At 38.0% G+C, this 25,228-nt stretch overlaps 1 protein-coding gene and 1 pseudogene across 1 annotated transcript in view; both read left to right on the top strand.

The window, feature by feature from the left end:
- The window catches only part of LOC101286198 (olfactory receptor 13C3-like), a 340,583-nt gene that overhangs the window by 159,655 nt on the left and 155,700 nt on the right, over positions 1–25,228 (top strand).
- Positions 7,087–9,849, top strand: LOC117201915 (WD repeat domain phosphoinositide-interacting protein 3-like; annotated as a pseudogene).

Below are 25,228 nucleotides of genomic sequence, written 5' to 3'. Positions count from 1 at the left end.
ATCTAATCTGAACTGCCTGAATGAGAAATTTGGATATCTCACTTGGCTATTATCTGATATTCAGAAAGTCTCAATAGAATATATTTAAAAAGATGTGAATATTTGACTAGTATTAAACTGCAATAAACTATAATAAGGGTCTTTGAGAAATTGGAGTCAAGCTAGCAGTTTAATAAGACATTTACTTTTCTGAAAGCCAACTTTATACTGAGTCTGATTTAAACCTTTGGATCCCTCCAAGAGCAGTGCTTCAAGTTCAGTCTCCTTTATCTAATCTTATTTTGCCTGTGACTGCTGCTTTTACATCTGAGAATCCCTTATTATGAGTCTTAGAAATAGAACATTTGATTATGAGTCATTAGTGGAGTTTAGGGCCCTCAAGGGAGTAGACAGTCTTGGATTTTGAGGTGCAGAAGCAAAGCATGGTCCAGAAAGCTTCTGTACTAATCACAGGGCATGTTGTAGGATACTCTAATACTGGTGTAAAGTAAAAGAAAAGGAGAAATTAAATCCATAGTAAAAGTGCCTCTGAAACAAAGGATGAATGATGACCATGCATTTTGGCCACTGTGGAAAAAGCAGGATTTTTGACAAGCCTTTTTTCCACCCTCCTTATTTTTATTTCCTTTTCCTTCTTTTCTCCTCCACCTCCCCTGCTTCCTGCTCCTCTTCATTCTTCATCTTTGTCTTCTTCTCCTTTGAATTAAGGGAAGGAAGGGGGTTTTCTATGCTTTGTACAGTGGGTCACTTTGGAATGCTCCTAAATGAGAAATTTGTCTTTCATTTTTCTTTGCAAGCTGCTTATGCTGTTGTGTCTAGACTCTAGATCATACTGCCAGTGAGAGCCAATTAAGAACATCTATGTTAATATCAAGGCCACCAAGTGCACGATTATCAGACTGTGCTTATGCTTTAGCTATACATAGAACTCTACAAACAGTGGCAGGCTGGTCAGACAAGCCCCTGGGGCTGGGGGTGAGGCTTCTGATTTAAAGTGTGTGCTGATTTCTGTGGTTTAAAGTACTCTCACAGTAGCTGATTTCAAGATATCAGCATGATGAATTGAATTTAGAGTTAGGGAAGAGAGCCACTTTGCACTCTGCGTGTTTTGTGAATCAGCTGTATCTTTTCTAAAGCCCAGAGTGAACCACTAGGTGATTGATGTGGGACAATTTAAGTTTAAATGTAAAGAGCATGTGTCACTATAGGAAAGAAAAGGGAAATTCTAATGTAAAAGTTGCTTGGGAAGCTTTTTATGAGAGTTAACTGAAACTAGGGGAGCTATAATAAGCTCCCTACTGAAAGAGCAGGGAAACTGGACTCAAATTTCCTGGGACTGTTATTTCTGGTCTCCAAGATTAGGCACTATCAGTGCCTTCTATTAACCAGTGTTCCTTTATGTATAACCAGTAGTTACCTGCTACATCATTTACTGTAGACTATTTTGCCGCCTTCTTTCTTCATGTTAAGGATTTATCTAGCTTTGGATGCCATCTGACTTATTGAGGAATAAATAGGGAGGTCTCCAGGTAATACATCAGTACCCAGATGTTCAGAGAGTTCATATCCATCTGGAAATATTTCCATGCTCAGCTCAGTAAAAGTTGCCTAAGATTTTCCAAGCCCAGTAGCTGTCTATTTTCTCTACATTATACCAGACTTGAAGGGGCTACAGCTTCTAAAGTGGGACAGGGGAATGGGAAGTGTTCCCATTAGAATTAGAATCACAAAAATTTGGTCAAACTCATTTGTGATCACAAGTTAGGTTTTCTATTTAAGAAGTTGATAATATTGATTATTTAGTCATAAACTCTTTTATATGAATATCCATTAGATGGATACCTTCATGAGAGCTAAAAGTAAGTTTTTTTCACCTAAACTTATGCTGCCCCTTATCACTGTTTCCCCTAGATATGATTCATTATATCATAGGACAATGGAAAATAGAATGCAATACCTCTTAACTATTTAAATGTGTCCTGAGACCAAAAGCATATCTTAGGTGATTTGAAGTAGATTCATAATCTGAACAAAATAAATTAGTGCTGTGTTGATTTTAGTATCAGAAATCTTTTGGTTCAATGATGTTTCTAATTACTCAGCCATAAAAAGAAACGAAGTTGAACTATTTGTAGTGAGGTGGATAGATCTAGAGTCTGTCATACAGAGTGAAGTAAGTAAGAAAGAGAAAAGCAAATACCGTATGCTAACACATATATATGGAATAAAAAAAATGGTTCTGATGAACCTAGGGGCAGGACAGGAATAAAGATGCAGAGGTAGAGAATGGACTTGAGGACATGGGGAGGGGAAAGGGTAAGCTGGGATGAAGTGAGAGAGTAGCACTGACATATATACACTATCAAATGTAAAATAGATAACTAGTGGGAAGCAGCTGCGTCGCACGGGGAGATCAGCTCGGTGCTTTGTCACCACCTAGAGGGGTGGGATAGGGAGGTGGGAGGGAGACGCAAGAGGGAGGTGATATGGGCATTTGTATACGTATAGCTGATTCACTTTGTTATATAGCAGAAACTAACCCACCATTGTAAAGCAATTATACTCCAATAAAGATGTTAAAAAAAAAAGCCTGTATAGTAACATGAAAATATGTGTGTTAGAATATTATAAAAAATTATAAGAATCCAAATTATATGTAATTATTCACAGACCTATGCATAGACTGTAGAAAATACACTGTATTATTAATATATAGCAAAACTATGGATAGTTAATATTATTTTTTATTTTCTAAATTGTACATAATAGCAGTACATTACATAAAAATTTTAAAATAAATTTGTAAATAATCACTCAGTTCATAATTAAAACAATTACCAAAAGAAAATCAAAATCTTTAAAAATTTTGGCTTTATCTCTATATGGGAAGAATATCTTAATTTCTTTTTATGCTCGTTAACTTTCAAATCCTAGATCAAGAATTTAAAGCCTGCCTTTAAAATTTCTCACAAAAAAAGATTTATAGAGTTTTAGAAGTGAACAAACACTACTCCCTGTGATTTTTATTCATCTTCCAAATAGAAACCTTCCAAACCTTTTTCGTCCGTGAGTCAAAGTTTCTAATGACTTAATTTTTCAGGAAAAGTAGGGCAAAGTTTGATGGTCAAAGGACATCTTCAGAAATCAAGTGAGGTCAGAGATCACTGAGCAGATCCATACCATCTGGGAGGTCAGAGCCAACAGAGACGGTTAAATCTTGAAAACGCAATTTACCAGAGGCTTTGAAAGTTCTCTGAGGGTCTCTTATTGCTTTAGGCATTTCAATTTTAATTTTATCCCAGGTTAGATGAAGTTATTGTTATTTTAAATTATAAAATATGTGCTTGTTTTGGAGGATACAAAATATGGGAAGAGAGAAAGATGAATAAAGACAACATTCTTGCCCCATGAAGGCAAAAATGGCTAACATTTGGTTGTGTTTCCTTTCAGTATTTTTCCATGAATATTTTTGCTCACAGGTAATATAAAAATATTACCGTGTGCACAATTTAAGTTCCTATTTGGCTTCTTAACAGCCTAACATAAGAATCGCTCCACATTACTTCTGGAAACACTAAATAAGTTTAAATTGTTGGATCAAAAATAGGAAATTACACAGAGTAAGTGGGGACTGAGAGTCATGGGGTTCAATCCCCAACATGTCTGTGTTTGGAAGTACAAATATGGTACCAGTTTCTGTGGCTGGCAGGGAGGATGGAATAGGTGGACCAGAATGAGTTGGTGCAAACAAATCACCTAATAAGGGTGTTAAAATACAGGTTTCCTAACTCTAGATACAAATATTCTGATTCAGCAACCTTAAGGTAAGACTCAGGGTCTGCATTTTTAATAAGGACTTTGGGTGATTGTATTGCAGGAGATTCTGGGACCACCCATTGAAAATCAATGGATTAGATCACATTTTGTTTTCAAAAATTGTTATGGAGGAGTTGGAAAAGTCCATAGACAATAGAGGACATGCAGGAAAAATACTAAAGTTACCAGCACTGCCTCTCTTGAGTCCAGGAAACCCAGAATAAGTAGCTCCCTAGGCGTAGCTGGTCAAAGGGCTACAGCCACACTCCTCAAGGCCCACAGTCTTTTCCAAGCTGTGTCAAGCATTCTTTACTTTCATAGCATCCTTGCTTTTCCTGTCTCTTCCCTTCATGAATGCTTCCCGTGACCTTTCAAGTCTCAAGTTTAGTTAATGGTAGAGTTCATACCGGAATGTAGGTCTCTTGACTCTTTTCCAGGGATGTTCCTGCTTGCACCATCCTTCAAATCCTAAATTTCAGGGTTCCCAGGCAATATCTCTTTCAGGAAGCCTTTCCCAGTTCTTCAGTCTTTTCTGTGTTTCTACAGTAACTCCCCACACTCCTGTGAGCTTACTTCTTTCATTATGTTTATAATACAATTAGTTCACTTACCATCCTTCCCTACTAGACTGAGTTATCCTAGTGCCAAGCATAGTCCTTGGCACAGAATATATACACAATAATGTTTAATTAATTAACAAATTTTAAGGCATTTATGGTTAAAAGGACATAGCAAATCTACATGGTATGTTTTCCTCTCCTTGGTTAAGCTCTGTGTTTTTTCAGTTGCCAATATTTTGAAGTTTCATCTCTTGTTTAGGCAGCATTTATAGTAATTCATCTTTTCTGAAATAGCAGGAGTGTATCATTTCACTCTATTGTACATACATCTTGAGGTAGGATTTCTTTTTAAATTTATTTATTTCAATCGGTTGGCCTGATTTCCATCAGAGGTTTCATTTTAAGTTGTTATTTTATCCTCTGATCAGAATTACTACTCTGTAAAGGAAAGGAGTAAAGTGTTCAAAGAAGATAGTTATGTCTATTGGCACTATATTAAAATGCAAATGCAAAGCAAACTGGAAGAAGTCAAGCTGCCAAATAATCTGGATCATTTCTGAGTCCAGGAGAAAAATTCAAATTACTCCTTTTGTCTATAGCAAGCCATTGCAAGCCTCTACATGCTTATTCTTTGAAAGAAAAACAAAACTAACTGCAGAAGTGAACTGGAGGATATTCATTCTTCACGCTAGGTTACCCAATAAGAGCACCCACTGACACTTTCTAACATATTTTCAAAAATAAACTTTTATTTGAAAATATATTTATAATGCAAATTATTTCTGAATCATTTTGGGTTTCAAGGAAACCCCAGCCCCACCTTCTTAGCCCCCAAACTGTCTCCAGATACCTTTCACACCTGTCAGTAGACCTAAATACTGACCCTGTTTTGTTTACCTGTTGGCAGTCATTACCTTTGGGGATTCCCTTCACCTAAGACTCTCTGAGAGTTGTACAGAATCCATCCAGCTCCTTGCTTTCTTGTAAAACTTGGACATAAGGCTGCATAATTGAAGAATTTCCTTGCTAACCCTCATCTCAATATGTTGTCTGACTCTCTATTACCTCTCTAATTTTATCCCTTCCATTCTGCCTTTGCCTTACTCTGTTCTAGCTTCTTTGATCTCCTTGCTGGTCCAAAGCCATCGAACACTCCTGACCCAGGGCCATCATCCTGTCATCTTTGCTTGCAATGCTACTCCTTTTCCCCTGGAACTCAGCTTAGCCTACCTCCTCACTTCCTTTGGGTTCTTTATTCAAATGTCAGCTAAGCAAAGAGGCTGCATTCTCTATTTCTTCACTCTGCTTCATTATTTTTTTTCACAGCATTTATCACTCATTGACACATTAGGCTGTTTAAAGTCAGTTACTGTGAACCTGACTATGCTAACATGAGAACAATGACTGTTTTCTTTATGGCTCATGCACCAGCACCTAAAAAAGTGCCTGGCACATAATAGGTGCTTAAAAATATTTATTAAATAAATGAGTGATTACTATGGGGAAATAGTGAGGCAATTTTTGAAAAGGATAAGTGACAAAAGTTCTGAGGTTTTAAAAGAGCATTTAAAATAAAGTTCCTGATCTTTATACCTTAACTCCTTTGGAGATAGTTATTAGAACTAGTGATATTTATAGACTCAGTTTTCATTTCTGAGAGGAATCCCATCATTGCTGTCTCCTTTTTCACACCCTTGACTTTAAAACAGAAATCCATTTTCTGTAGGAATGCAGGTTTGTGTCAAAAAATTATATATAAAAATGGCATCATAAGTACATTCTGTTCGTTTTTTTTTTTTTTTGGGTCTAGAATTTATTCCTTGTCCTTGTTTTCTCCAATCTTATAAATCTCTTTTCTTGGTTGTCATAAACTATCATATTTTACAATAAAAGTAAATATATGAAATTTAAAAGTAGTACATTACAAACTATTTGGAAAATTGGAAAGAGAAGAAAAAATCGCTCTTAATTCTACTGTACCACAACAGCGATTGGTTATATTTTGATGATTCCCTTCTAGACTTTTTTCTACCCATATATATTTTTTTGAATTTTATTTATTTTTTATATAGCAGGTTCTTATTAGTTATCCATTTTATGCATATTAGTGTATTTATGTCAATCCCAATCTCCCACTTCATCATACCACCACCGCCCCACCACTTTTCCCCACATTCTGTTTTATAACTTCATGTTACATAAGACTAATACAAGAGTACCCATTTCTGTCAAAAAATAACCTTCACAGTGTAACTTTGAAGGATAAAATAATTCTCTTGATAAATCCCCAATAATGAGACATTTAAGTTATGTCTAATTATTTTTTAGCTTCCTAAACTATACTGAGATGTTCATTTGTGTAGAGAAATCTGTAAATTCATCCATAGATACTTCTATTGGCTAACTTCTAGATGTAGAATTGTAATCTCAAAAAGCATGGCTATTTTTAAAGCTTTAGAAGTACACTCACAAATTCCCTTCCAGAAAGACTGTAGCAATTTACCAGCAGTGCAAGAGAGTGACTATTTATGGTGTCTGTGTTAGTTAGGGTTCTCCAGAGAAACAGAGCTAATAGGATATAAAAGGAGATTTATTATGAGGAATTGACTCGCACAATTATGGAGACTGAGAAGTCCCACAACCTGCCATGTATAAACTGGAAACCCAGGAAAGCCGGTGATGGGATTCCCTCTGAAACGAAGGCCTGAGAATGCGGGGAGCTCATGACATAAATCCCAGTTTGAGGGCAGAAAAAGAGATGAAATATCCCATCACAAACAATAGGCAGAAAACGGGGCAAATTCCTGCTTCTTCAGCCTTTTTGTTCTATTCAGGCCCTCACCGGATTAGGTGATGCCCACCCACATTAGGTAGGGCAATCTACTAAGTCAACGATTCAGATGCTAATTTTATCCAGAAACACTCTCACAGACACATCCAAATATAATGTTTAATCAAATATCTTGGCATCCCCTGATCCAGACAGGTTGACATATAGACTTAACTATCACAGATCCACCCCTTGTCAACTTGGCACTCATATCCATCTCTTTAAGCCATACTTAATTTCCATATAAAAACAGTTAACAAGGTTATAATTCCACCTAACATGGTACAACTTGCATGCAACCGAAAGCCTAACCCTTTTGCCAGAAGAGGAGCTCTTGAAAAGGAACACGCTCATTAACCTAGACTTTTCCACAGAATTCAAGGAAGCCAAATTGAGGTGAGACAGAATTGTCCCTTTGGACCTCGTGATTAAGGTGTTTACATGCGCACACAACCCCTACCAGTTAGTTGCATGTCTTTAAAACCTACTATAACTCTAAAGGCCTTTGTGTCTTGTGTCCCAGTAGTAACAATCCCTTCTTGGACTTCCCAGACACGTACGTGAGTCAGGTGCAGCTTGTGGACCTGGCCAGCACCAGGATGCTGCCAGTGGACATCCCCGTACAGGAAGGTATCCGGAGCTGCACTGCTCTCGACCTGTAGGGAAAAAGAATTGCAATCTGAAAAAGGGACTCATGAGAATATTTGCTGCTTCTATCGGGGCATTGAATCCAGGAACTATGAAGAACATCTCAAGCAGTAAATATTTATCATAGCATGCTTCCCTCATCTGTGTATCTAGTGACCATGGCACAGTGTACATTTTTGCTGCCAAAGATCCAAAAGAATAAACAGTCTAGTTTGGCATCAGCCAGTTTCCTTCCAAAATACTTCATTTCCAAATGGAGTTTTCCCAAATTTCAGGTTCCCTCAGCTGATCACCCCATTGAAGTGCTGGGTGTGTCTCTCAGACCCCTCTGGGGCTAACGCTGGCACACTGTGGACCTGTGGGTAAAAGGCAGGAAGGGATTGCCCCAATGACCTTTGGCCTCAAAGCCATATGAAGTCTTTTCCTTTCCTAAGGAAGGCTTTCCATTTATTAAGAGAATAATTACCAGGGCATAAGTAGATACTTAAGTGGCTTTGAACAACTTGTACCTGACTGTTGGTTTGTTATCTTATCACAGTTCAACTGTGAAATTTAGCTCTAGCAGTGCCACTGCATCCTTCACATTTAAAATTTGAGGGGATTCCATATAAACTTAGGAGCTGGGTTGAGAAAAGGGTGAACAAATTGAAATTTGTTTTTGGCAACAGATTCCCTCCTTTTTACTGGGCCTACAGTGAAGAAATGAGCAAATTGACAAATGTTAGTTCTTACAGTGTAACAAGATTTAAATAGGATAATAATACCAGCAGCTCACCTTAGAAATGGAGAAAAATTCCTTCTCCAGTCTGAACATGAAGAAAAAAGACACGTTATGCTAGAAAACACAATGTGAACATTTCCCCTTGTGTAAATTAAATGTTGGGATTTTTCCGTGCCTGTAACATTGTTTCGTTATGTGTGCACACATGCTGCATGCCACCGTCCCCTGTTTCTGTGTTGGAGTTGTTAGAATCGATGCGAAACACCAGACCCCCTGCAGTGAGAGTCCAAGCATGTTGTAGTGTCACTGTGGGGAGTAGCCATCCTTCCTAGGGGGCTTGACTGGGTCTCTTAAACAGGAAGAGTCAGCTTTATTCAGGGTTAAGACTCAATTCTCTGTTATGTGTAGGGATCAAAGCAATGCATAGACTTTAAAAATTAGTCATTTAATTTAGAGTATATGAAGGAAAATATTCTACACCTCTTTCAACAAAGTGATACAGGAGAAAGTGTCCTCTGGTGATTTCTGTCGGTGTTGAGAATAATGCTTTAGTCTGTCATTTCTACTTATGTTTCCCGACATCTTTTTCTCTCCCCAACGTTTATAAGAGCTACACACTAATATTTTGAAAATGAAAGGCACATGACTTTTTTTAAACATTGGGTAACTACAATAAGTTATGGGCTCTATATTGTTAAGTACTATTTGAAGCATATATTTAGTTTTCTTAAATTCTTGATAAAGAAATTTAATTTTGTGTTTTTGATTTCAGATTGCAAATATTTAGAATCAGTATAGCAGCAAATTCTCAGTTTTGCAACAAACATGACAAAGAGACTAAAAAGACTAAAGCGTGAACATAATATGGTAATTATGCACTTCGTGGTCTTGATCTTAACCCAAGTGTCCTTAATAGGCTGCCACTGGCAGCATGATATAGAGTCCAGATCAACAGCTTAACCAGCTTGCTAAAAAAAAAAAAAAAAAGGAAGCCCAAACTCCCCCATTAGGGGCATTCCTGAGCATCCTAAAGCATCTATAATACAAAGAAAATTCCCTTCCTCCCTTAATTCAAAAGAAGGAAATTGGGCTTCCCTGGTGGCGCAGTGTTTGAGAGTCCTCCTACCGATGCAGGGAACACGGGTTTGTGCCCCGGTCCGGGAAGATCCCACATGCCGCGGAGCGGCTGGGCCCGTGAGCCATGGCCGCTGAGCCTGCGCGTCCGGAGCCTGTGCTCCACAACGGGAGGGGCCACAACAGTGAAAGGCCCGCGTACCACACACACACACACACAAAAAGGAGATGAAGAAGACCAATACCCCAGTAGAAAACTGGTAATAAGACATAGAAAAGCAATTCACAGAATATGGTTGTCCAATAAGTATTATGAAACAAGCCTCACTTCACATATAATAAGGAAAAATAATTACTAATTATATATTATGTTTTGCCTGTCAAGCTGTGCACTTCTTAGTGCAACTACAAATTAGTAAAAACTGCGCAAAAAGTAGTTTGGCAATAAGTGGCAAAAACTTTAAAAGTGTAACTTATACTTTGATCCAACATTTCTATTCTAAGATTCTGCCCTTAGAAAGTCACCAGAGCTGTGGAGATGTGAAAAGTGATTCATGTACAAGAATGAACATTGCAGAGTTCTTAAACTATAGAAAATTAGAAGCAATGTTAATGCCCACTTGTAAGTTAATAGTTGCATAATTTATGAAATAACCTTATAGTGCAATATTAATACAGCTATTAAAATATTGTTTTCAGAGGACATTGAATATTATAGGAAAACACTTATGGCATAATTTAAATGAATAGAAATAAGTGATAAATATATAATATTATATATGTGTGTATGAAAGGAGTGTGTGAAATATTTATGATAGTTATTTCTAGGTCTTACCTTTATGAATAATTTTTATTTTCTCCTTTATACTTTGTCAGTGTTTTACTATAAACATACAATCCATTTTTAACAGAAAAGCACTGTTTTATTTTAACACCTAATAACTTCAAGGGAAAAAAATCTGTGAAACACTATTAATGCATTTCACTTCCAAAATATATTTCATTTTGATAAAGTTTTTGTTTTGTTTTCAATTCCAAACTTGTGCTTTAAATTTACCTTTGTGGAATAAAATTCTCAGTTTTAGGAAGTGACATTTTAGCACTTGTTATTCTATTGGAAAATTTTACCAGACCAACCCTCAGTTCAAACTAGTAGTGATTGATGGGTACATATGTTGAGTAATGCACACGAAGTTTTCACAGGAACAGAAACATTTGTAGAGATTGATAGAGCAATTCTTTTCGGACAATATACACTTTACTTTTCTAGGCATTCACACTAAAACAAAAAAAGCAGTTTTCTTAGTTTGATCTTTTCACTTCTTCATTTGTTTTGTGCAGGCATGTCTTCTGAACTTTTTTTTTTTTTTGCGGTACGCGGGCCTCTCACTGTTGGGGCCTCTCCCGTTGCGGAGCACAGGCTCCGGACGTGCAGGCTCAGTGGCCATGGCTCACGGGCCCAGCCGCTCTGCGGCATGGGGGATCTTCCCGGACCGGGGCACGATCCCGTGTCCCCTGCGTCGGCAGGCGGACTCTCCACCACTGCACCACCAGGGAAGCCCTCTTCTGAACTTTTGTGTCTGTAAAATAGTGCTCTGGATGAAGCAAACATAAAATTCATAAATAAAAAGTTCTTTGATATATGCACAATCCTGAGGAAAGCATTTAATTACATCATATCTTAGATTTTCCATTTTAGAAATTGGGATAATATTTGCATTATTACTATGGTTTTAAATTTTGTGTCTCAAAGAGGATTTGCATTCTCATTATGTCCAGGAGGCCTTGCAATTGTCCCACCACAACTACCAATCTGATTATGTGCTTCTCTTCTTAGGGATCTTCAAATTCTCCCCCTGGCATTCAGGATAGTTACAGAGACGTTAGCACTGCTTTGAAGGATTTACAACCTATTTCCTCTGCCCAAACTTCTGTCCCTTCTTCTCGCTACTCCACCTCTACCACTCTTCAAGCTGTATTCCAGCTATCAAGATTTTCCAAAAGAGCTGGCTCTTTCCAAACTCTGTGTCTTAGTTGGCTTTTCCTTTTGCATCAAATATGTGTCCCTAGCTTTTCTGGCTAGCAAGAAAAGCTTCAGCCTGTAAGATTCATCACAGGTGTAATTGTCTTAGTGAAACCTTGCCTGATAAATTAGTCCTTCCACCTTTATTCCCACAGCACCCTCCAGACAGCTTCCCTTGTACCATTTATTGATATTATGCTGTTATATACATATATAATTGTTAATTTATGGCTGTGCCTGCCACTGGACTGTAGGCTTTGTGACGATGGGAATGGTGTGTTTCCCATTGCTGGATGTGTTCAAGTCCAGTGCTGGAACCAAAGGATGAGGCAGGCTATAGTAGGAACCCAGCCTTGGGTGGGTGGTTTACCCTGATGACTGTGAGTCTCCTTTTAGTTCTAAGCATATGGAATTCCCATGCCCAACTCACCATTCTCAGTGGGGAAGGGGAAGGAGAAAATTGGGGCTAGGGGCTGGGCAGAGGGTGAAGTTCCTAGTAGCAGTATATCTTTTCCAATTTTAATCAGCACCTTTAATAAATACATTCCTTTCTCCTCACCATTTCTTGAGTTCCCAGGGCTCTGATAAATGAAAAGCAGCTCTCCTGACTATAAAACATTTGAGGAAACTGCTGGACTGATAATAACTAATGTTATTAAGCATTTGCTATGTGCCAGGCATTCTTCTAAGTGCTTTACATATATTAATGCACTTAATCCTCACAATAACTCCGTGAGTGAGGTATCATTAGTGTAGATGAGGAAAGGCAGGCATAGCTCATAAACCTTGCTTAAATATATATTATGAGTAAGTGGCATAGCTATGATTCACACCCAGACAATATGATCCAGGTCCCTACAGCTTTCTGCCAGCCACGGTCAAGGGTACATTGTCCTCAGAACTATTGCCACCTTCTCCAATTGTTAGCCTCTTAACACTTAGTTATGGGGCTCAAGGTAGCACTACCAGAACATAGCTGTTTTCTGAAGTAGTTACCTTCAAAGTCCAGGAAACAGCTTACCAAGTTCATGTCGCCTTGTTACCCTCTGCTCCTCTCATTCTTCTTACTCTTCTTACTCTTGTTATTCCACTTTTCTTTCCTTCACTCCCATTTACACACTGTAGCCAATTGATCTGAAAATATACAAATATGATCATGTTACTCCCCAGCAAAACAGTCCTTCAGTATCACCCACTGCTTTGGGGATGATGTCCAAACAGCTGAGCATAAAATGCAGAGCCTGGGGCTTCCCTGGTGGCACAGTGGTTAAGAATCCGCCTGCCAATGCAGGGAACATGGGTTGGAGCCCTGGTGCGGGAAGGTCCGACATGCTGCGGAGCAACTAAACCCGTGCGCCACAACTATTGAGCCTGCGCTCTAGAGCCCGCGAGCCACAACTCCTGAACCCGCACACCACAACTACTGAGCCCACGTGCCTAGAGCCCACGCTCCGCAACAAGAGAAACCACTGCAATGAGAGGCCCGCGCACCGCAACGAAGAGTAGCCCCCCCACTCGCCACAGCTAGAGAAAGCCCACAGGCAACAATGAAGACCCAACACAGCCAAAAATAAATAAATAAAATTAAAAGAAAAAAAAGCCTTGCATGAGGTGGTCCCACTGTGCTAGTGTCAGAGCTGGGCTTGGTAGAAGCCAGAAGCAAAGTAGGGGATTAGGCCTTAAGGAGACCCTAAGGGCAGCTTCAAGATGTGAGGCTCAGCACATATATATGCCCTAAATGCCCCAGAACTTCTCCAAATCCACGGGGTTCTCTCACACATTACATATGTTGTCCCCTCCCTGACCTTTGCTCCTCTTCCAGATGAATTTGTATTTACTCTAAAGTACTGAGTAAGGCCAGACCACAAAAGGCTGGTCCAGGCTGAAGGAGTAACTGCTGAGACTTGGCTTAATTTGTTTCACGGGATTGGGCAGAGGAAGACGTTAAACTGAGATGCAGTTGCAGCAAAGGCCTTAGCTGATGCCATGCTGTATACTTTTCCTGTGGTCACTGTAACAAATTACCATAAAATGGGTGGCTTAAAACAAAGCACATATTTTCTCTCTCATTCTGGAAGCCACAGACCTTAAATCGGTATCACTGAGCCAAAATCAAGGCGTCTGCAGGGCCACGCTCCTTCTGGAGGCTCTAGGGGAAAATCCACCCCTTGCCTCTTCACGTGGCTGCTGGCATTCTTTGGCTTGCAGCCACATCACTCCAACTTCTGCTTCTGTCTTCACATCACCTTCTCCTCACGTGATTACACTTAGGGCCCACCCTGCTAATGCAAGATCCTCTCTCAATCATTAAACCCTCTGGTTAACCACATCTGTGAAGACCTGGTTTCCATACAAAATAATATTTCCGGGTTCCAGGGATTAGGACTTGATATCTTTGTGGGGCTGTTTTTCAGCCTACCACATATGGAGATCTCTGGAACTCAGATTACCCACCAGAATTACCCTCCGTCAGAGGCAATGCAGTTAAACGTTTGCATACTTGAAATGATAAATCAGGCTGCCCCCGGCAATGGAGGCATTGGGACCCCTTTGGAGGAAGGTGATTTCCAGGGGACAAAACAGCTTTGAGCCTTCAACAGATAACACTGCTGGCAGCTAGGGTTGAGGGCTTTGGTCCTAAAGGGGTGATCTGGGTGGTGCATCACTACACCTCTTCAACCTACTACCTTTTTATGGCCTGTGACTGTGCCACTGTTGCTGATTTCTGGGATTTATTCCTTACTGTGTCATGAAGCTTTCTACTGCACTGGCCATGGCCTACCACAAGGGTATAATTTAAATAACACTTTGTCTGTAAACCTTCCTGTATCTTGCCTTTCTCCACCTTCTCCTCCTCTGCAGAATTAGTCTGTCTCTTTTCTGTGTTGCCATGTTACTTTATTCATACCTCTTCTGGTACTTATACCCATTGTGTAATGATTAATATTCACCAGTACATCTTCCCTTACTAGACTGTTAGCACCTTAAGGGTGGGGTACCTGATTTGTTCCTGTTTGTAATCATCTCAGTATCTGGCAGACAGTAGGTGCTCATAAATGTCGAATGAATGAACCATTAAATGTAGCTTAAAGCAGCCTCTCTCTGTCTCTTCATCAGTTGGTGGAGCAGACAGAACAGCCAACTATGTGAATGAAAGCCATCAAGCATGTCTAATCCAAGTGATTGAGTGCATGTCGGGAGGCAGTAAAGTAAACAATATCTCAAGGGTCACAGCTGTTTCACTCTGCCTTTCAGCCAAGAAATGCCATGATTTACTTTCTGCTCTTGCCAAGGATGAAGAAATAAAGTCATAAACAAAGAGTGAAAGAGTGAGGAATTACTCAGTTTGGATGGACAGGTCAATCTGCTTGCCCACCTGTGGCCAAGCGAGCATGATCAAAGAATAATATACTTTCACCTTCTATCCCACTTCACAGTCTTTATTCTTTAACAAAAAGGAAGGGATATTCAATGAGAAATGTAGTTCCAATCCTGATAACGCTAACAAAGTTGGTTTTATACACAGATGACAGTGGGTATCCCCAACATTGTAGGGACTGTTCCAAAATTTCTGCCTCAGATATACCCCTTCTTGCCTCAGGTTGCTAAATTCTAAAAGCGTTCCTATGTGTATCTATTTCACAGGGGCATTAGGAGGATTTAACAGATTAGGAATTAATGAATGTAGAAACTACTACGATAGTACACATGGTGTGTACCTAATAAATGTGTTTCTTTTCTTTATTTTCCTGAAACAGTTTAAGTTCAACAACAAGTCATTTATTAATGTGGAAGGTTTGGAGGAACAAGGTCAATGTGGCAGTTAATATGTGTTTTATTTTGAAATTTTACATTTTTTGAAGTAACATAGGTACATAGTAAAAGTACTATGGTACATAGTAAAAGTAACATAGGTACATAGTAAAAGTAACATAGGTACATAGTAAAAGTACTTTTTTCTGTCCTCCTCCCCACAAACCTTTTGTTAGTGCATTTATTCTAAACAATATGCTGAAATCTATTTTTCTCAATATATCAGTTTTAAATAGTAGCTATAAACTTTGCCTATGAAAGATTAGGAATTTAATTTATTTATACTACTTCTTCCCTACTAATTTTATTTGTATTGCTACTTAGTTCTTCAATTGGTTTCACTTATAGCTCTAAGTAATATATAGAGAGAGATTTACATATAAATCTGTTTCTATTCTTATCATGTAGATTGCTCCTTGATACCTACCATTTAAATAATAAAATTATAAATTTGCAGAACCTCATACCCAATGGTTTACAGGTAAACTGACTGATTGGCGGGGGAAGGAAGGCTGATTTGTAGCATTTTCCTATTTCTGTGACTGATTTCAAGCTACCAACCTGACTTTACATTCCCTTTTGTAATTATAATCATTTTCAATACTTCTTCTATGGCTTGACTTTTTAACAAAATCAATAAGGTGCACTTGCAAAATTATGATAATGGAAATGTTATTCAATATACAATCAAATACTGTGTTTTCCCATAGAGAAAGAAAAGTAATCTTGATAGGAAATAAGTAGATAATCAAATAAACTAGAATTTTCAAGTTCCAATTGTATTTTAGAAAATAATTAAAACCCTCACTCTGAAGGAGAACATGGCTCTTCCAAAATTCAAAAAGAAAATACAAGGTTGCAGGAATAATAGATAACAGAAAATGGGTGCTAACATAGTTTTAATCACAGGAGCATGCTGTTTTGCAACACAATTGGAAGGATATCCAGCAGTTTTAGCATTATTAAGGTTACCACCGAAAAGAGGACAGAGACAGAAAGTTATTTCCTAACCACATCAAATGACCCCAGAAAGGAAACAAGCAGGAATATGGACCTAGATTCCTAGCAGGGCTTTGAGTGATGTGAAACAAAGGGGAGATAGGTTTGTGATGTTTTATAAACATGTAAAATCACGCCTTCCTTCCTGAGAAATTATTAGCCACTGCAGACCTGTTGCTTCTCCAAATACATGTAAATACTGAGATGCAAAATTGCCTATCTTCTTTGACTCATTTTACCTGCTGGTCTCCATCATTTGTTGGAACAATAGAAGTTTCTGTGATGATTAAAATTTTTTATTTCTTCACTGCTCAGTTTCATTCATTCAGAAGTAGTCACTAGTTACGTGTGGCTATTGAGCACTTGAAATGTGACTAGTACAACTAGAAAAGGAATACTTAACTTTATGTAATTTTAATTCCATGTAAAGCTAAAAGCCACATGTGGCTGGTGACCATACTGGTAGTACAATTCTTAAAGAAGCCATGGACTAAGGAAAGACAAAGATTTCTCCATTTCTCCACTGGAGAAATAGTTTGGCCTGGGAGTGAAATAATCTGCTCAGCTGCTGCTTAGAAAGTTCTTCTTGCCCTGGAGGGTCTGGGTCACACAATGAGGAAGAAATAAGAGTCAGCAATTTGATGACATTAAAACAGTGCTACTGGAGGCTAAATATTCTAAGCATAAAAATCAAATAGAGTCTTTCATTTCATTCTCTTCATTGCTCAAAATCACGATACATTTTTTGGTTCATATTTGGACTATGATGTTTTTGCATGTATTTCCATAGTTATTTCTGGAGATTCTTAATGTTTTTGTTTTACCTGGTGGGCAGAAGAACTATATGCCTTCAAAAGCTTCCAATTGCTTTTTTAATGTTACATGTTTAATGGAATCCACTTTTCACAAAGACACTGTTCCCAGACCTTGTGAATTCCTCCACTAATTTAGGCCTCTTGCTTTCTTTACCTGCTGAGCAGCTAACTGGCATCTTGAGTTTTCTTGTCATGTTACTAAGTTAGTTCATTTATACATTCAATAAATATTTGCTGAACACCTACTAAATGCCAGATACTGTCATAAACACTGGGAAATCAGCGGTGAACAAAACCAAATCTCTGAACTCATAAAGTTTATATTTCAATAGGGGAAGAGAGCAGGTAAACAAATAAAACTAATATTCCAGGCAGTTAGTATAAAGAAGAGTAAGGGGGATAAAGGATGCCATGAGTGGAGACAGGTATGTGACTGTTTTACACAGGTTGGTCATGGAAGCTTTTAGAATAAGATGGCAGTCAGAACAAAGGTCTAAAAGAAGAAAGAACAAAGATGTGTGAATATTAGTTAAAGAACGTACCAAGCAGTGGGAACAGCAAATGCAAATGTTCCCAGGTGTGGCTGCTCTTTGTTCATGGACAGGGTTTGTTAATCTGTCCTAATTTGTGGGAATGGGAAAGCACAGACGGAACACCTTAAAGAAGGTTCAGCTCTGGGGCAGGAACACCTTTATTAGAGATTCTAGGTTTTGCCTTTGTTTGGTTGAGATAGAAGATCATGACTGCAGCCTGATTCCGTGTGTGTGTGTGTGTGTGTCTGTGTGTGTGTGTTAGGGATGGAGGTGTAAGACAACTCACCTGGCTATTGGGACAACAGATCCCTAATTGCTTAGACTTCTTCATCATGGCCCAATTGAGTTCTCTGTCCACAACTTCTTCAACTGCAGATTTTCTTTATTTGTGTTGTGGACTATTTTCTTTCTCTGTTCTGATTTATCAAACAATCCAAACTTCTTAACATATTATAAAAATTCCTCAATATCTCTTATCACTGATGGCTCCATTCTCAGGCTGGGGCTGTATATAGATTATTCTTTACTTACTAACATTTTAATAGAATTTTGGAAGGAAAGTAAATCCATGTGCTTCCTTAAGCTTGAAGTCAGAATTCTGAGCTGATGTGGCTGGAGCATGAGGGAGAGCAGCCTGTATGGGACAGTCCTGAGTGGGCCACCACAGTGAGGAGAATACTGGAGAATCAACTTTTTACTGCTATGTTCTGAGAGCCCTAGTGTATGAAGATTACAGTGACTAGACTATTACAGTTTTGTTATATACTGTATGCTAAAAATCAGTGTTGTAAGACTGCAAGTCAAGGGCCTCACAGACTGAGTGACTTAGGAAGGGTCCATAGGAGGGTGAGATATAGTTAAGGTTGGGGATGTAGACATCAGTATCAGTAATTCAGTGACATCAATATCAACATGAAATGTATATGTCCCTTGAAATATATCTCAAATGAGAGAACAAGTTCTAAAGAGTCTTGGGTATGTCATTTTAAAAGATTATGTTTTAAAGTCTTCTATTCATTCTTCCAAAAATGGGAAAATCTTGAGGAGGGCTAGCCTAGTGGTTAAAATACAGACTCCAGAACCAGATTTGGGGGTGGGGGGGGTGGTTGAAATCTATCTGTTAAATGCAACAGCTTGTTAAATAGGCAGTAGCCTGCAAGCCTGGAAGACTGGGAGCCAGAAGTGGTACTCAGGGATTGCAGCTCAATTAAATGAATGTGTCCTGATCATCATTAGATGGCAGTCCCAGTGCTGGTCCCTGAGACCAGAGAGACAGTAAATGTATTTTTCCTGTGTATAGGGAGCTTACAGCTAAATAGGGAGATGGCATAAAGACATGATTATTCTTGTCTAACTTTTCTAGATTAAATTCAAAATTAAAGATGTAATATTAAAAATCGCATCTTATAAATATAAGCTCACCATTAGAATATGAACTCCTTTATAGGTACATTAAACTGTGTTTTTAAATCATGTCAGAAGCTATGTATCTCAGCAAGATGCTAGCACATAGTAGAAACTAAATGGAACTGGATTGAAATGCAGGAAACTATCAAAAAAATTACTAACAAATTTGATAATAATGTGTAATGAAAATATTCTAAACACTAAAAGAGAGGAAGAAATTTAGAGACTTTCTAGTCTATCCTCCACACTTTTTATAAATAAAGAAACTGTGACCTGGAGACTTATCTGGGAAAGACCTAGAATTTAAGGCCAGATGCAAACTTTCAGTCAGAAGTTCTTTTTCACTGAAGTTACAAGATAAAAATCTCAGATAAGGCTCACACGGCCCACACAAAGGCACAGAAATCAATTTTATTATGTTACAGCACCCACCATAATAGCCAGTTATGCTTCTCTTGCCTTCTTTCACTTAAACAATTATTCATTCATTCAAAAATATAAAGAGAAGTATCAATTCCAGACTGTTCTAAATGCTGGAGATACAGCCCTTGCCTTCATGGAGTTCATGATCTAGTAGGGAACACAGATAAAAGCAATATAATATTATTGTTATATATAACAGTTATATTAGTATTACAATCATATGTAATATGTATAAATATATACAACTATGTACATATAAAATAATGATAGTCCTTTTTCAGGAGAGAAATGGAATGGAAGGCATGATCTCAGTTACAAGCTCACTTGAAACTAAAATTTTCCTGCTGTGGTAAACTTAGGCCTATTCAAAACTAGAGTGTGATTATTTCTGAAGACAGAGAGAGAAGGGAGCATTTCATTTTAAAATGAGTATTGATTTTTTTCTTACTAGAACAGAACATACACATTGTGAACAATACAGAAAATTATAAAGAAGAAAGCAAAAATACCTAGTAATCCCATCTCCCCACGTTAGTTACATAGATAACACTGTGGAATATTCCCTTAAAGTCTTTCTCCTAATTATATGACATTATTTTTGGAAGATAAAATAATTTAAACCACTTGACATATTGCAGTATTTTAATAGAATACAGTTCTAATATTCAAAAGCTTTCTTATACTTTCTATTTCACATGAATAAATTACCTATGCTTCTTTGGACTTGCTGAACAATAACCAGAAGCTACTTTCTCTCTCTTTCGAGTGCACTTCTGTCACTATTTTCCAACCACCTTTCTTCCCTTTTTCTCTCCCCTCTGAGACTGTGATGATCACATTATTCTGCATCTTTCAGTCTTTAGCTTCCGTGTTACCTCAGCTGAGTTGAAATTCTCTCCTAGTAGAAGGTTTATTCATAAAACAGTATTAAGAATAAGATAAATAATTGATATTTGAACTTGACCCAGTTGGTCTCTCCTCAGAATATTAAAACAATTAATGAGAACAAGGATGTAAAGAACTTTTAAATCTCAATTCTACAGAGATATAAAGCACCAGTTATTTAAATCTGGGATAAACTTATAATTTTTGTTCAAAGGACAGGTGAATATTCAGATCTACCTCAGTGGGATACTATCTTATGAAGAAATCCGGGTAGAAAAGGAAAAATATCAAGGACTTGGAAATTCTGATGTACACATAATAGGAGAATTCCAGGAAAGCTGCAATGCTTCAAATAAAAAGTTCTCATTAACTGAGTAAAACATTATTCATGATGTTGTGATTAGGATAACCGTAAGTGTAGCACTCCTTAGAGAACTTATCTTTAACAAAATCATAATGCAGCATTGTTGTTAGCTAAAATTATCATATTCTTTATTTCTGTATGGGCTGTGTTTTTAGAACAGTGCTTAACAAAGTGTGTGTTCAACAAAGATTTATTGAACAAATGGCAGATAAGTGAATGAATATGGATTGGTCTTGGAAATGTTGGATTGTAAAATTTAATCTGTTGGAGGCAGAATTATACTGGGCAGTGAAGTTCAGTTACAGGTTTTAGCAATAAGGTGACCCTGATTGTCATTTAAAAGCATGGGAACAGAAGTCGGGAGCAATACTAAATGGTAAACTAAAATTGGGTGACCAGGATTCTGGGAGCAGGAGTAGAGCCAACTTCTACTTGGCTTGGAAAAATAAGACTGTAGGCTCCACGATGTTGAGGGCCACATCAAGTGGTTACACTGTTGCATTTCCAGCAGAGCACAATGCCAGGAACAGAGTAGCAGCTCAGAAATAATATTTGTGAGATGGTTGAATAATGAACTCTAACCCAGAAGGGTTGGCAAGCAGGCACATAAGAGTGTATGAATGTATTGGTATTTGCTCAGAAACATCAGTCACAAGACAGCAAGGAACAATTTTATATACCTAATGAGTAATTGTTGTTCCACCCATTTTCATAGGTTTAGTCATACATTCAACAGATTTCACCCTGGGGTATCTCAAATGGCCCACATATCTTCTCACAGAAGCTGACAGAATTGATTCTGGTTACTTGGGGAATATGGATAGATTTCACACAAAAGCAGAAATGGTGTATGGTCTATTTCTTAGCATAGATTCACCTTCTAAAAGTTCAAGATTTAGGAAGGAAATGAGAGGACCTTCAAGATGCCAGAGGAGTAAGATGTAGAGATCACCTTACTCCCCACAAATACATCAAAAATACGTCTACATGTGGAAAAACTCCTACAGAACACCTAATGAACGCTGGCAGAAGACTTCAGACTTCCTAAGAGGGTCTTGGTGCTCCGGCCGGATTTCAGGCCTGAGCCTCTGAGGTGGGAGAGCTGAGTTCAGGACACTACACCACCAGAGACCTCCCAGGCCCATGTAATATCAGTCGGCGAGAGCTGTCCCAGAGATCTCCGTCTCAACGCTAAGACCCAGCTCCACTCAACGACCAGCAAACTCCAGTGCTGGACACCCGATGCCAAACAGCTAGCAAGACAGGAACACAACCCCACCCTTTAGCAGAGAGGCTGCCTAAAATCATACTAAGTTCACAGACACCCCAAAAGACACCACTGAACGCGGTTCTGCCCACCAGAAAGGCAAGATCCAGCCTCATCCACCAGAACACAGGCACCAGTCCCCTCCACCAAGAAGCCTATACAACTCACTGAACCAACCTTACCCACTGGGGGCAGAAACCAAAAACAATGGGAACTATGAACCTGCAGCCAGCAAAAAGGAGACCCCAAACACAGTAAGTTAAGCAAAATGAGAAGACAGAGAAATACACAGCAGATGAAGGAACAAAGTAAAAACTCACCAGACCAAACAAAGGAAGAGGAAATAGGCAGTCTACCTGAAAAAGAATTGAGAGTAATGATAGTAAAGATGATCCAAAATCTTAGAAATAGAATGGAGGAAATACTAGAAATGTTTAACAAGGACCTAGAAGAACTAAAGAGCAAACAATGATGAACAGCACAATAAATGAAATTGAAAATTCTCTGGAAGGAATCAATAGCAGAATAACTGAGGCAGAAGAATGGATAAGTGACCTGGAAGATAAAATAGTGGAAATAACTACCACAGAGCAGAATAAAAAAAAAAGAATGAAGAGAATTGAGGACTGTCTCAGAGACCTCTGGGACATTAAATGCACCAACATTCAAATTATAGGGGTCCCAGAAGAAGAAGAGAAAAAGGGACTGAAAAAATATTTGAAAAGATTATAGTTGAAGACTTCCCTAATGTGGGAAAGGAAATAGTCAATCAAGTACAAGAAGCACAGAGTCCCATACAGGATGAATCCAAAGAGAAACACGCTGAGACACATATTAATCAGACTATCAAAAATTAAATACAAAGAAAAAATATTAAAAGCAGCAAGGGAAAAACAAATAACATACAAGGGAAACCCCATAAGGTTAAGAGCTGATCTTTCAGCAGAAACTCTGCAAGCCAGAAGGGAGTGGCAGGACATAATTTAAGTGATGAAAGGGAAAAAACCTACAACCAAGATTATTCTACCCAGCAAGGATCTCATTCAGATTTGATGGAGAAATTAAAACCTTTAAGACAGGCAAAAGCTAAGAGAATTCAGCACCATCAAACCAGCTTTACAACAAATGCTATGGGAACTTCTCTTGGCAGGAAACACAAGAGAAGGAGAAGACCTACAAAAACAAACCCAAAACAATTAAGAAAATGGTAACAGGAACATACATATCAATAATTACCTTAAGTGTAAATGGATTAAATGCTCCAACCAAAAGACATAGACTGGCTAAATGGATACAAAAACAAGACCTGTATATACGCTGTCTACAAGAGACCCACTTCAGACCTAGGGACGCAAACAGACTGAAAGTGAGGGGATGGTAAAAGATATTCCATGCAAATGGAAATCAGAAGAAAGCTGGAGAAGCAATTCTCGTATCAGACAAAATAGACTTTAAAATAAAAAGTATTACAAGAGGCAAAGAATGACACTACATACTGATCAAGGGATCAATCTAGGAAGAAGATATAACAATTGTAAATTTATGCACCTAACATAGGAGCACCTCAAAACATAAGGCAAATGCTAACAGACATAAAAGGGGAAATCAACAGTAACACAATCGTAGTACGGGACTTTAACACCCCGCTTTCACCAATGGACAGATCATCCAAAATAAAAATAAATAAATGCAAGCTTTAAATGATACATTAAACAAGATGGACTTAATTGATATTTATAGGACATTCCATCCAAAAACAACAGAATACACTTTCTTCTGAAGTGCTCATGGAACATTCTCCAGGATAGATCATATTTTGGGTCACAAATCAAGCCCTGGTAGATTTAAGAAAATTGAAATCATATCAAGTATCTTTTCTGACCACAATGCTATGAGACTAGATATCAATTACAGGGAAAAAACTGTAAAAAATAAGAACGCATGGAGGTTAAACAATACACTCCTAAGTAACCAAGAGATCACTGAAGAAATCAAAGAGGAAATCAAAAAATACCTAGAAACAAATGACAATGAAAACACGACGACCCAAAACCTATGGGATGCAGCAAAAGCAGTTCTAAGAGGGAAGTTTATAGCAATACCATTCTACCTCAAGAAACAAGAAACATCTCAAACAACCTAACTTTACACATAAAGCTATTAGAGAAAGAAGAACAAAAAAAACCCTAAGTTAGCAGAAGGAAAGAAATCTTAAAGATCAGATCAGAAATAAATGAAGGAAACAATAGCAAAGATCAATAAAACTAAAAGCTGGTTCTTTGAGAAGATAAAAGCAAAATTGATAAACCATTAGCCAGACTCACCAAGAAGAAAAGGGAGAAGACTCAAATCAGCAGAATTAGAAATGAAAAAGGAGAAGTAACAACTGACATTGCAGATATACAAAGGTTCATGAGAGATTACTACAAGCAACTTTATGCCAATAAAATGGACCACCTGGAAGAAATGGACAAATTCTTAGAAATGCACAACCTTCTGAGACTGAACCAGGAATAAATAGAAAATATAAACAGACCAATCACAAGCACTGAAATTGAAACTGTGATTAAAAATCTTCCAAAAAAAAAAAATAGCCCAGGACCAGATGGCTTCACAGGCGAATTCTATCAAACATTTAGAGAAGAGCTAACACCTATCCTTCTCAAACTCTTCCAAAATATATCAGAGGGAGGAACACTCCCAAACTCATTCTATAAGGCCATCATCACCCTGATACCAAAACCAGACAAAGATGTCACAAAAAAAGAAAACTACAGACCAATATGACTGATGAACATAGGTGCAAAAATCCTCAACAAAATACTGGCAAACAGAATCCCACAACACATTAAAAGGATCATACACCATGATCAAGCGGGGTTTATCCCAAGGATAAATGCAAGGATTCTTCAATATGCACAAATCAATCAATGTGATACACCATATTAACAAACTGATGGAGGAAAACCATATGATCATCACAATAGATGCAGAAAAACCTTTTGACAAAATTCAACGCCCATTTATGATAAAAAAAACCCTCCAGAAAG

Source organism: Orcinus orca, chromosome 6 (genome assembly GCF_937001465.1).
Source record: "Orcinus orca chromosome 6, mOrcOrc1.1, whole genome shotgun sequence".
In the NCBI taxonomy this organism is placed as follows: Eukaryota; Metazoa; Chordata; class Mammalia; order Artiodactyla; family Delphinidae; genus Orcinus; species Orcinus orca.
This window is presented reverse-complemented; position numbering and strand designations above follow the sequence as displayed.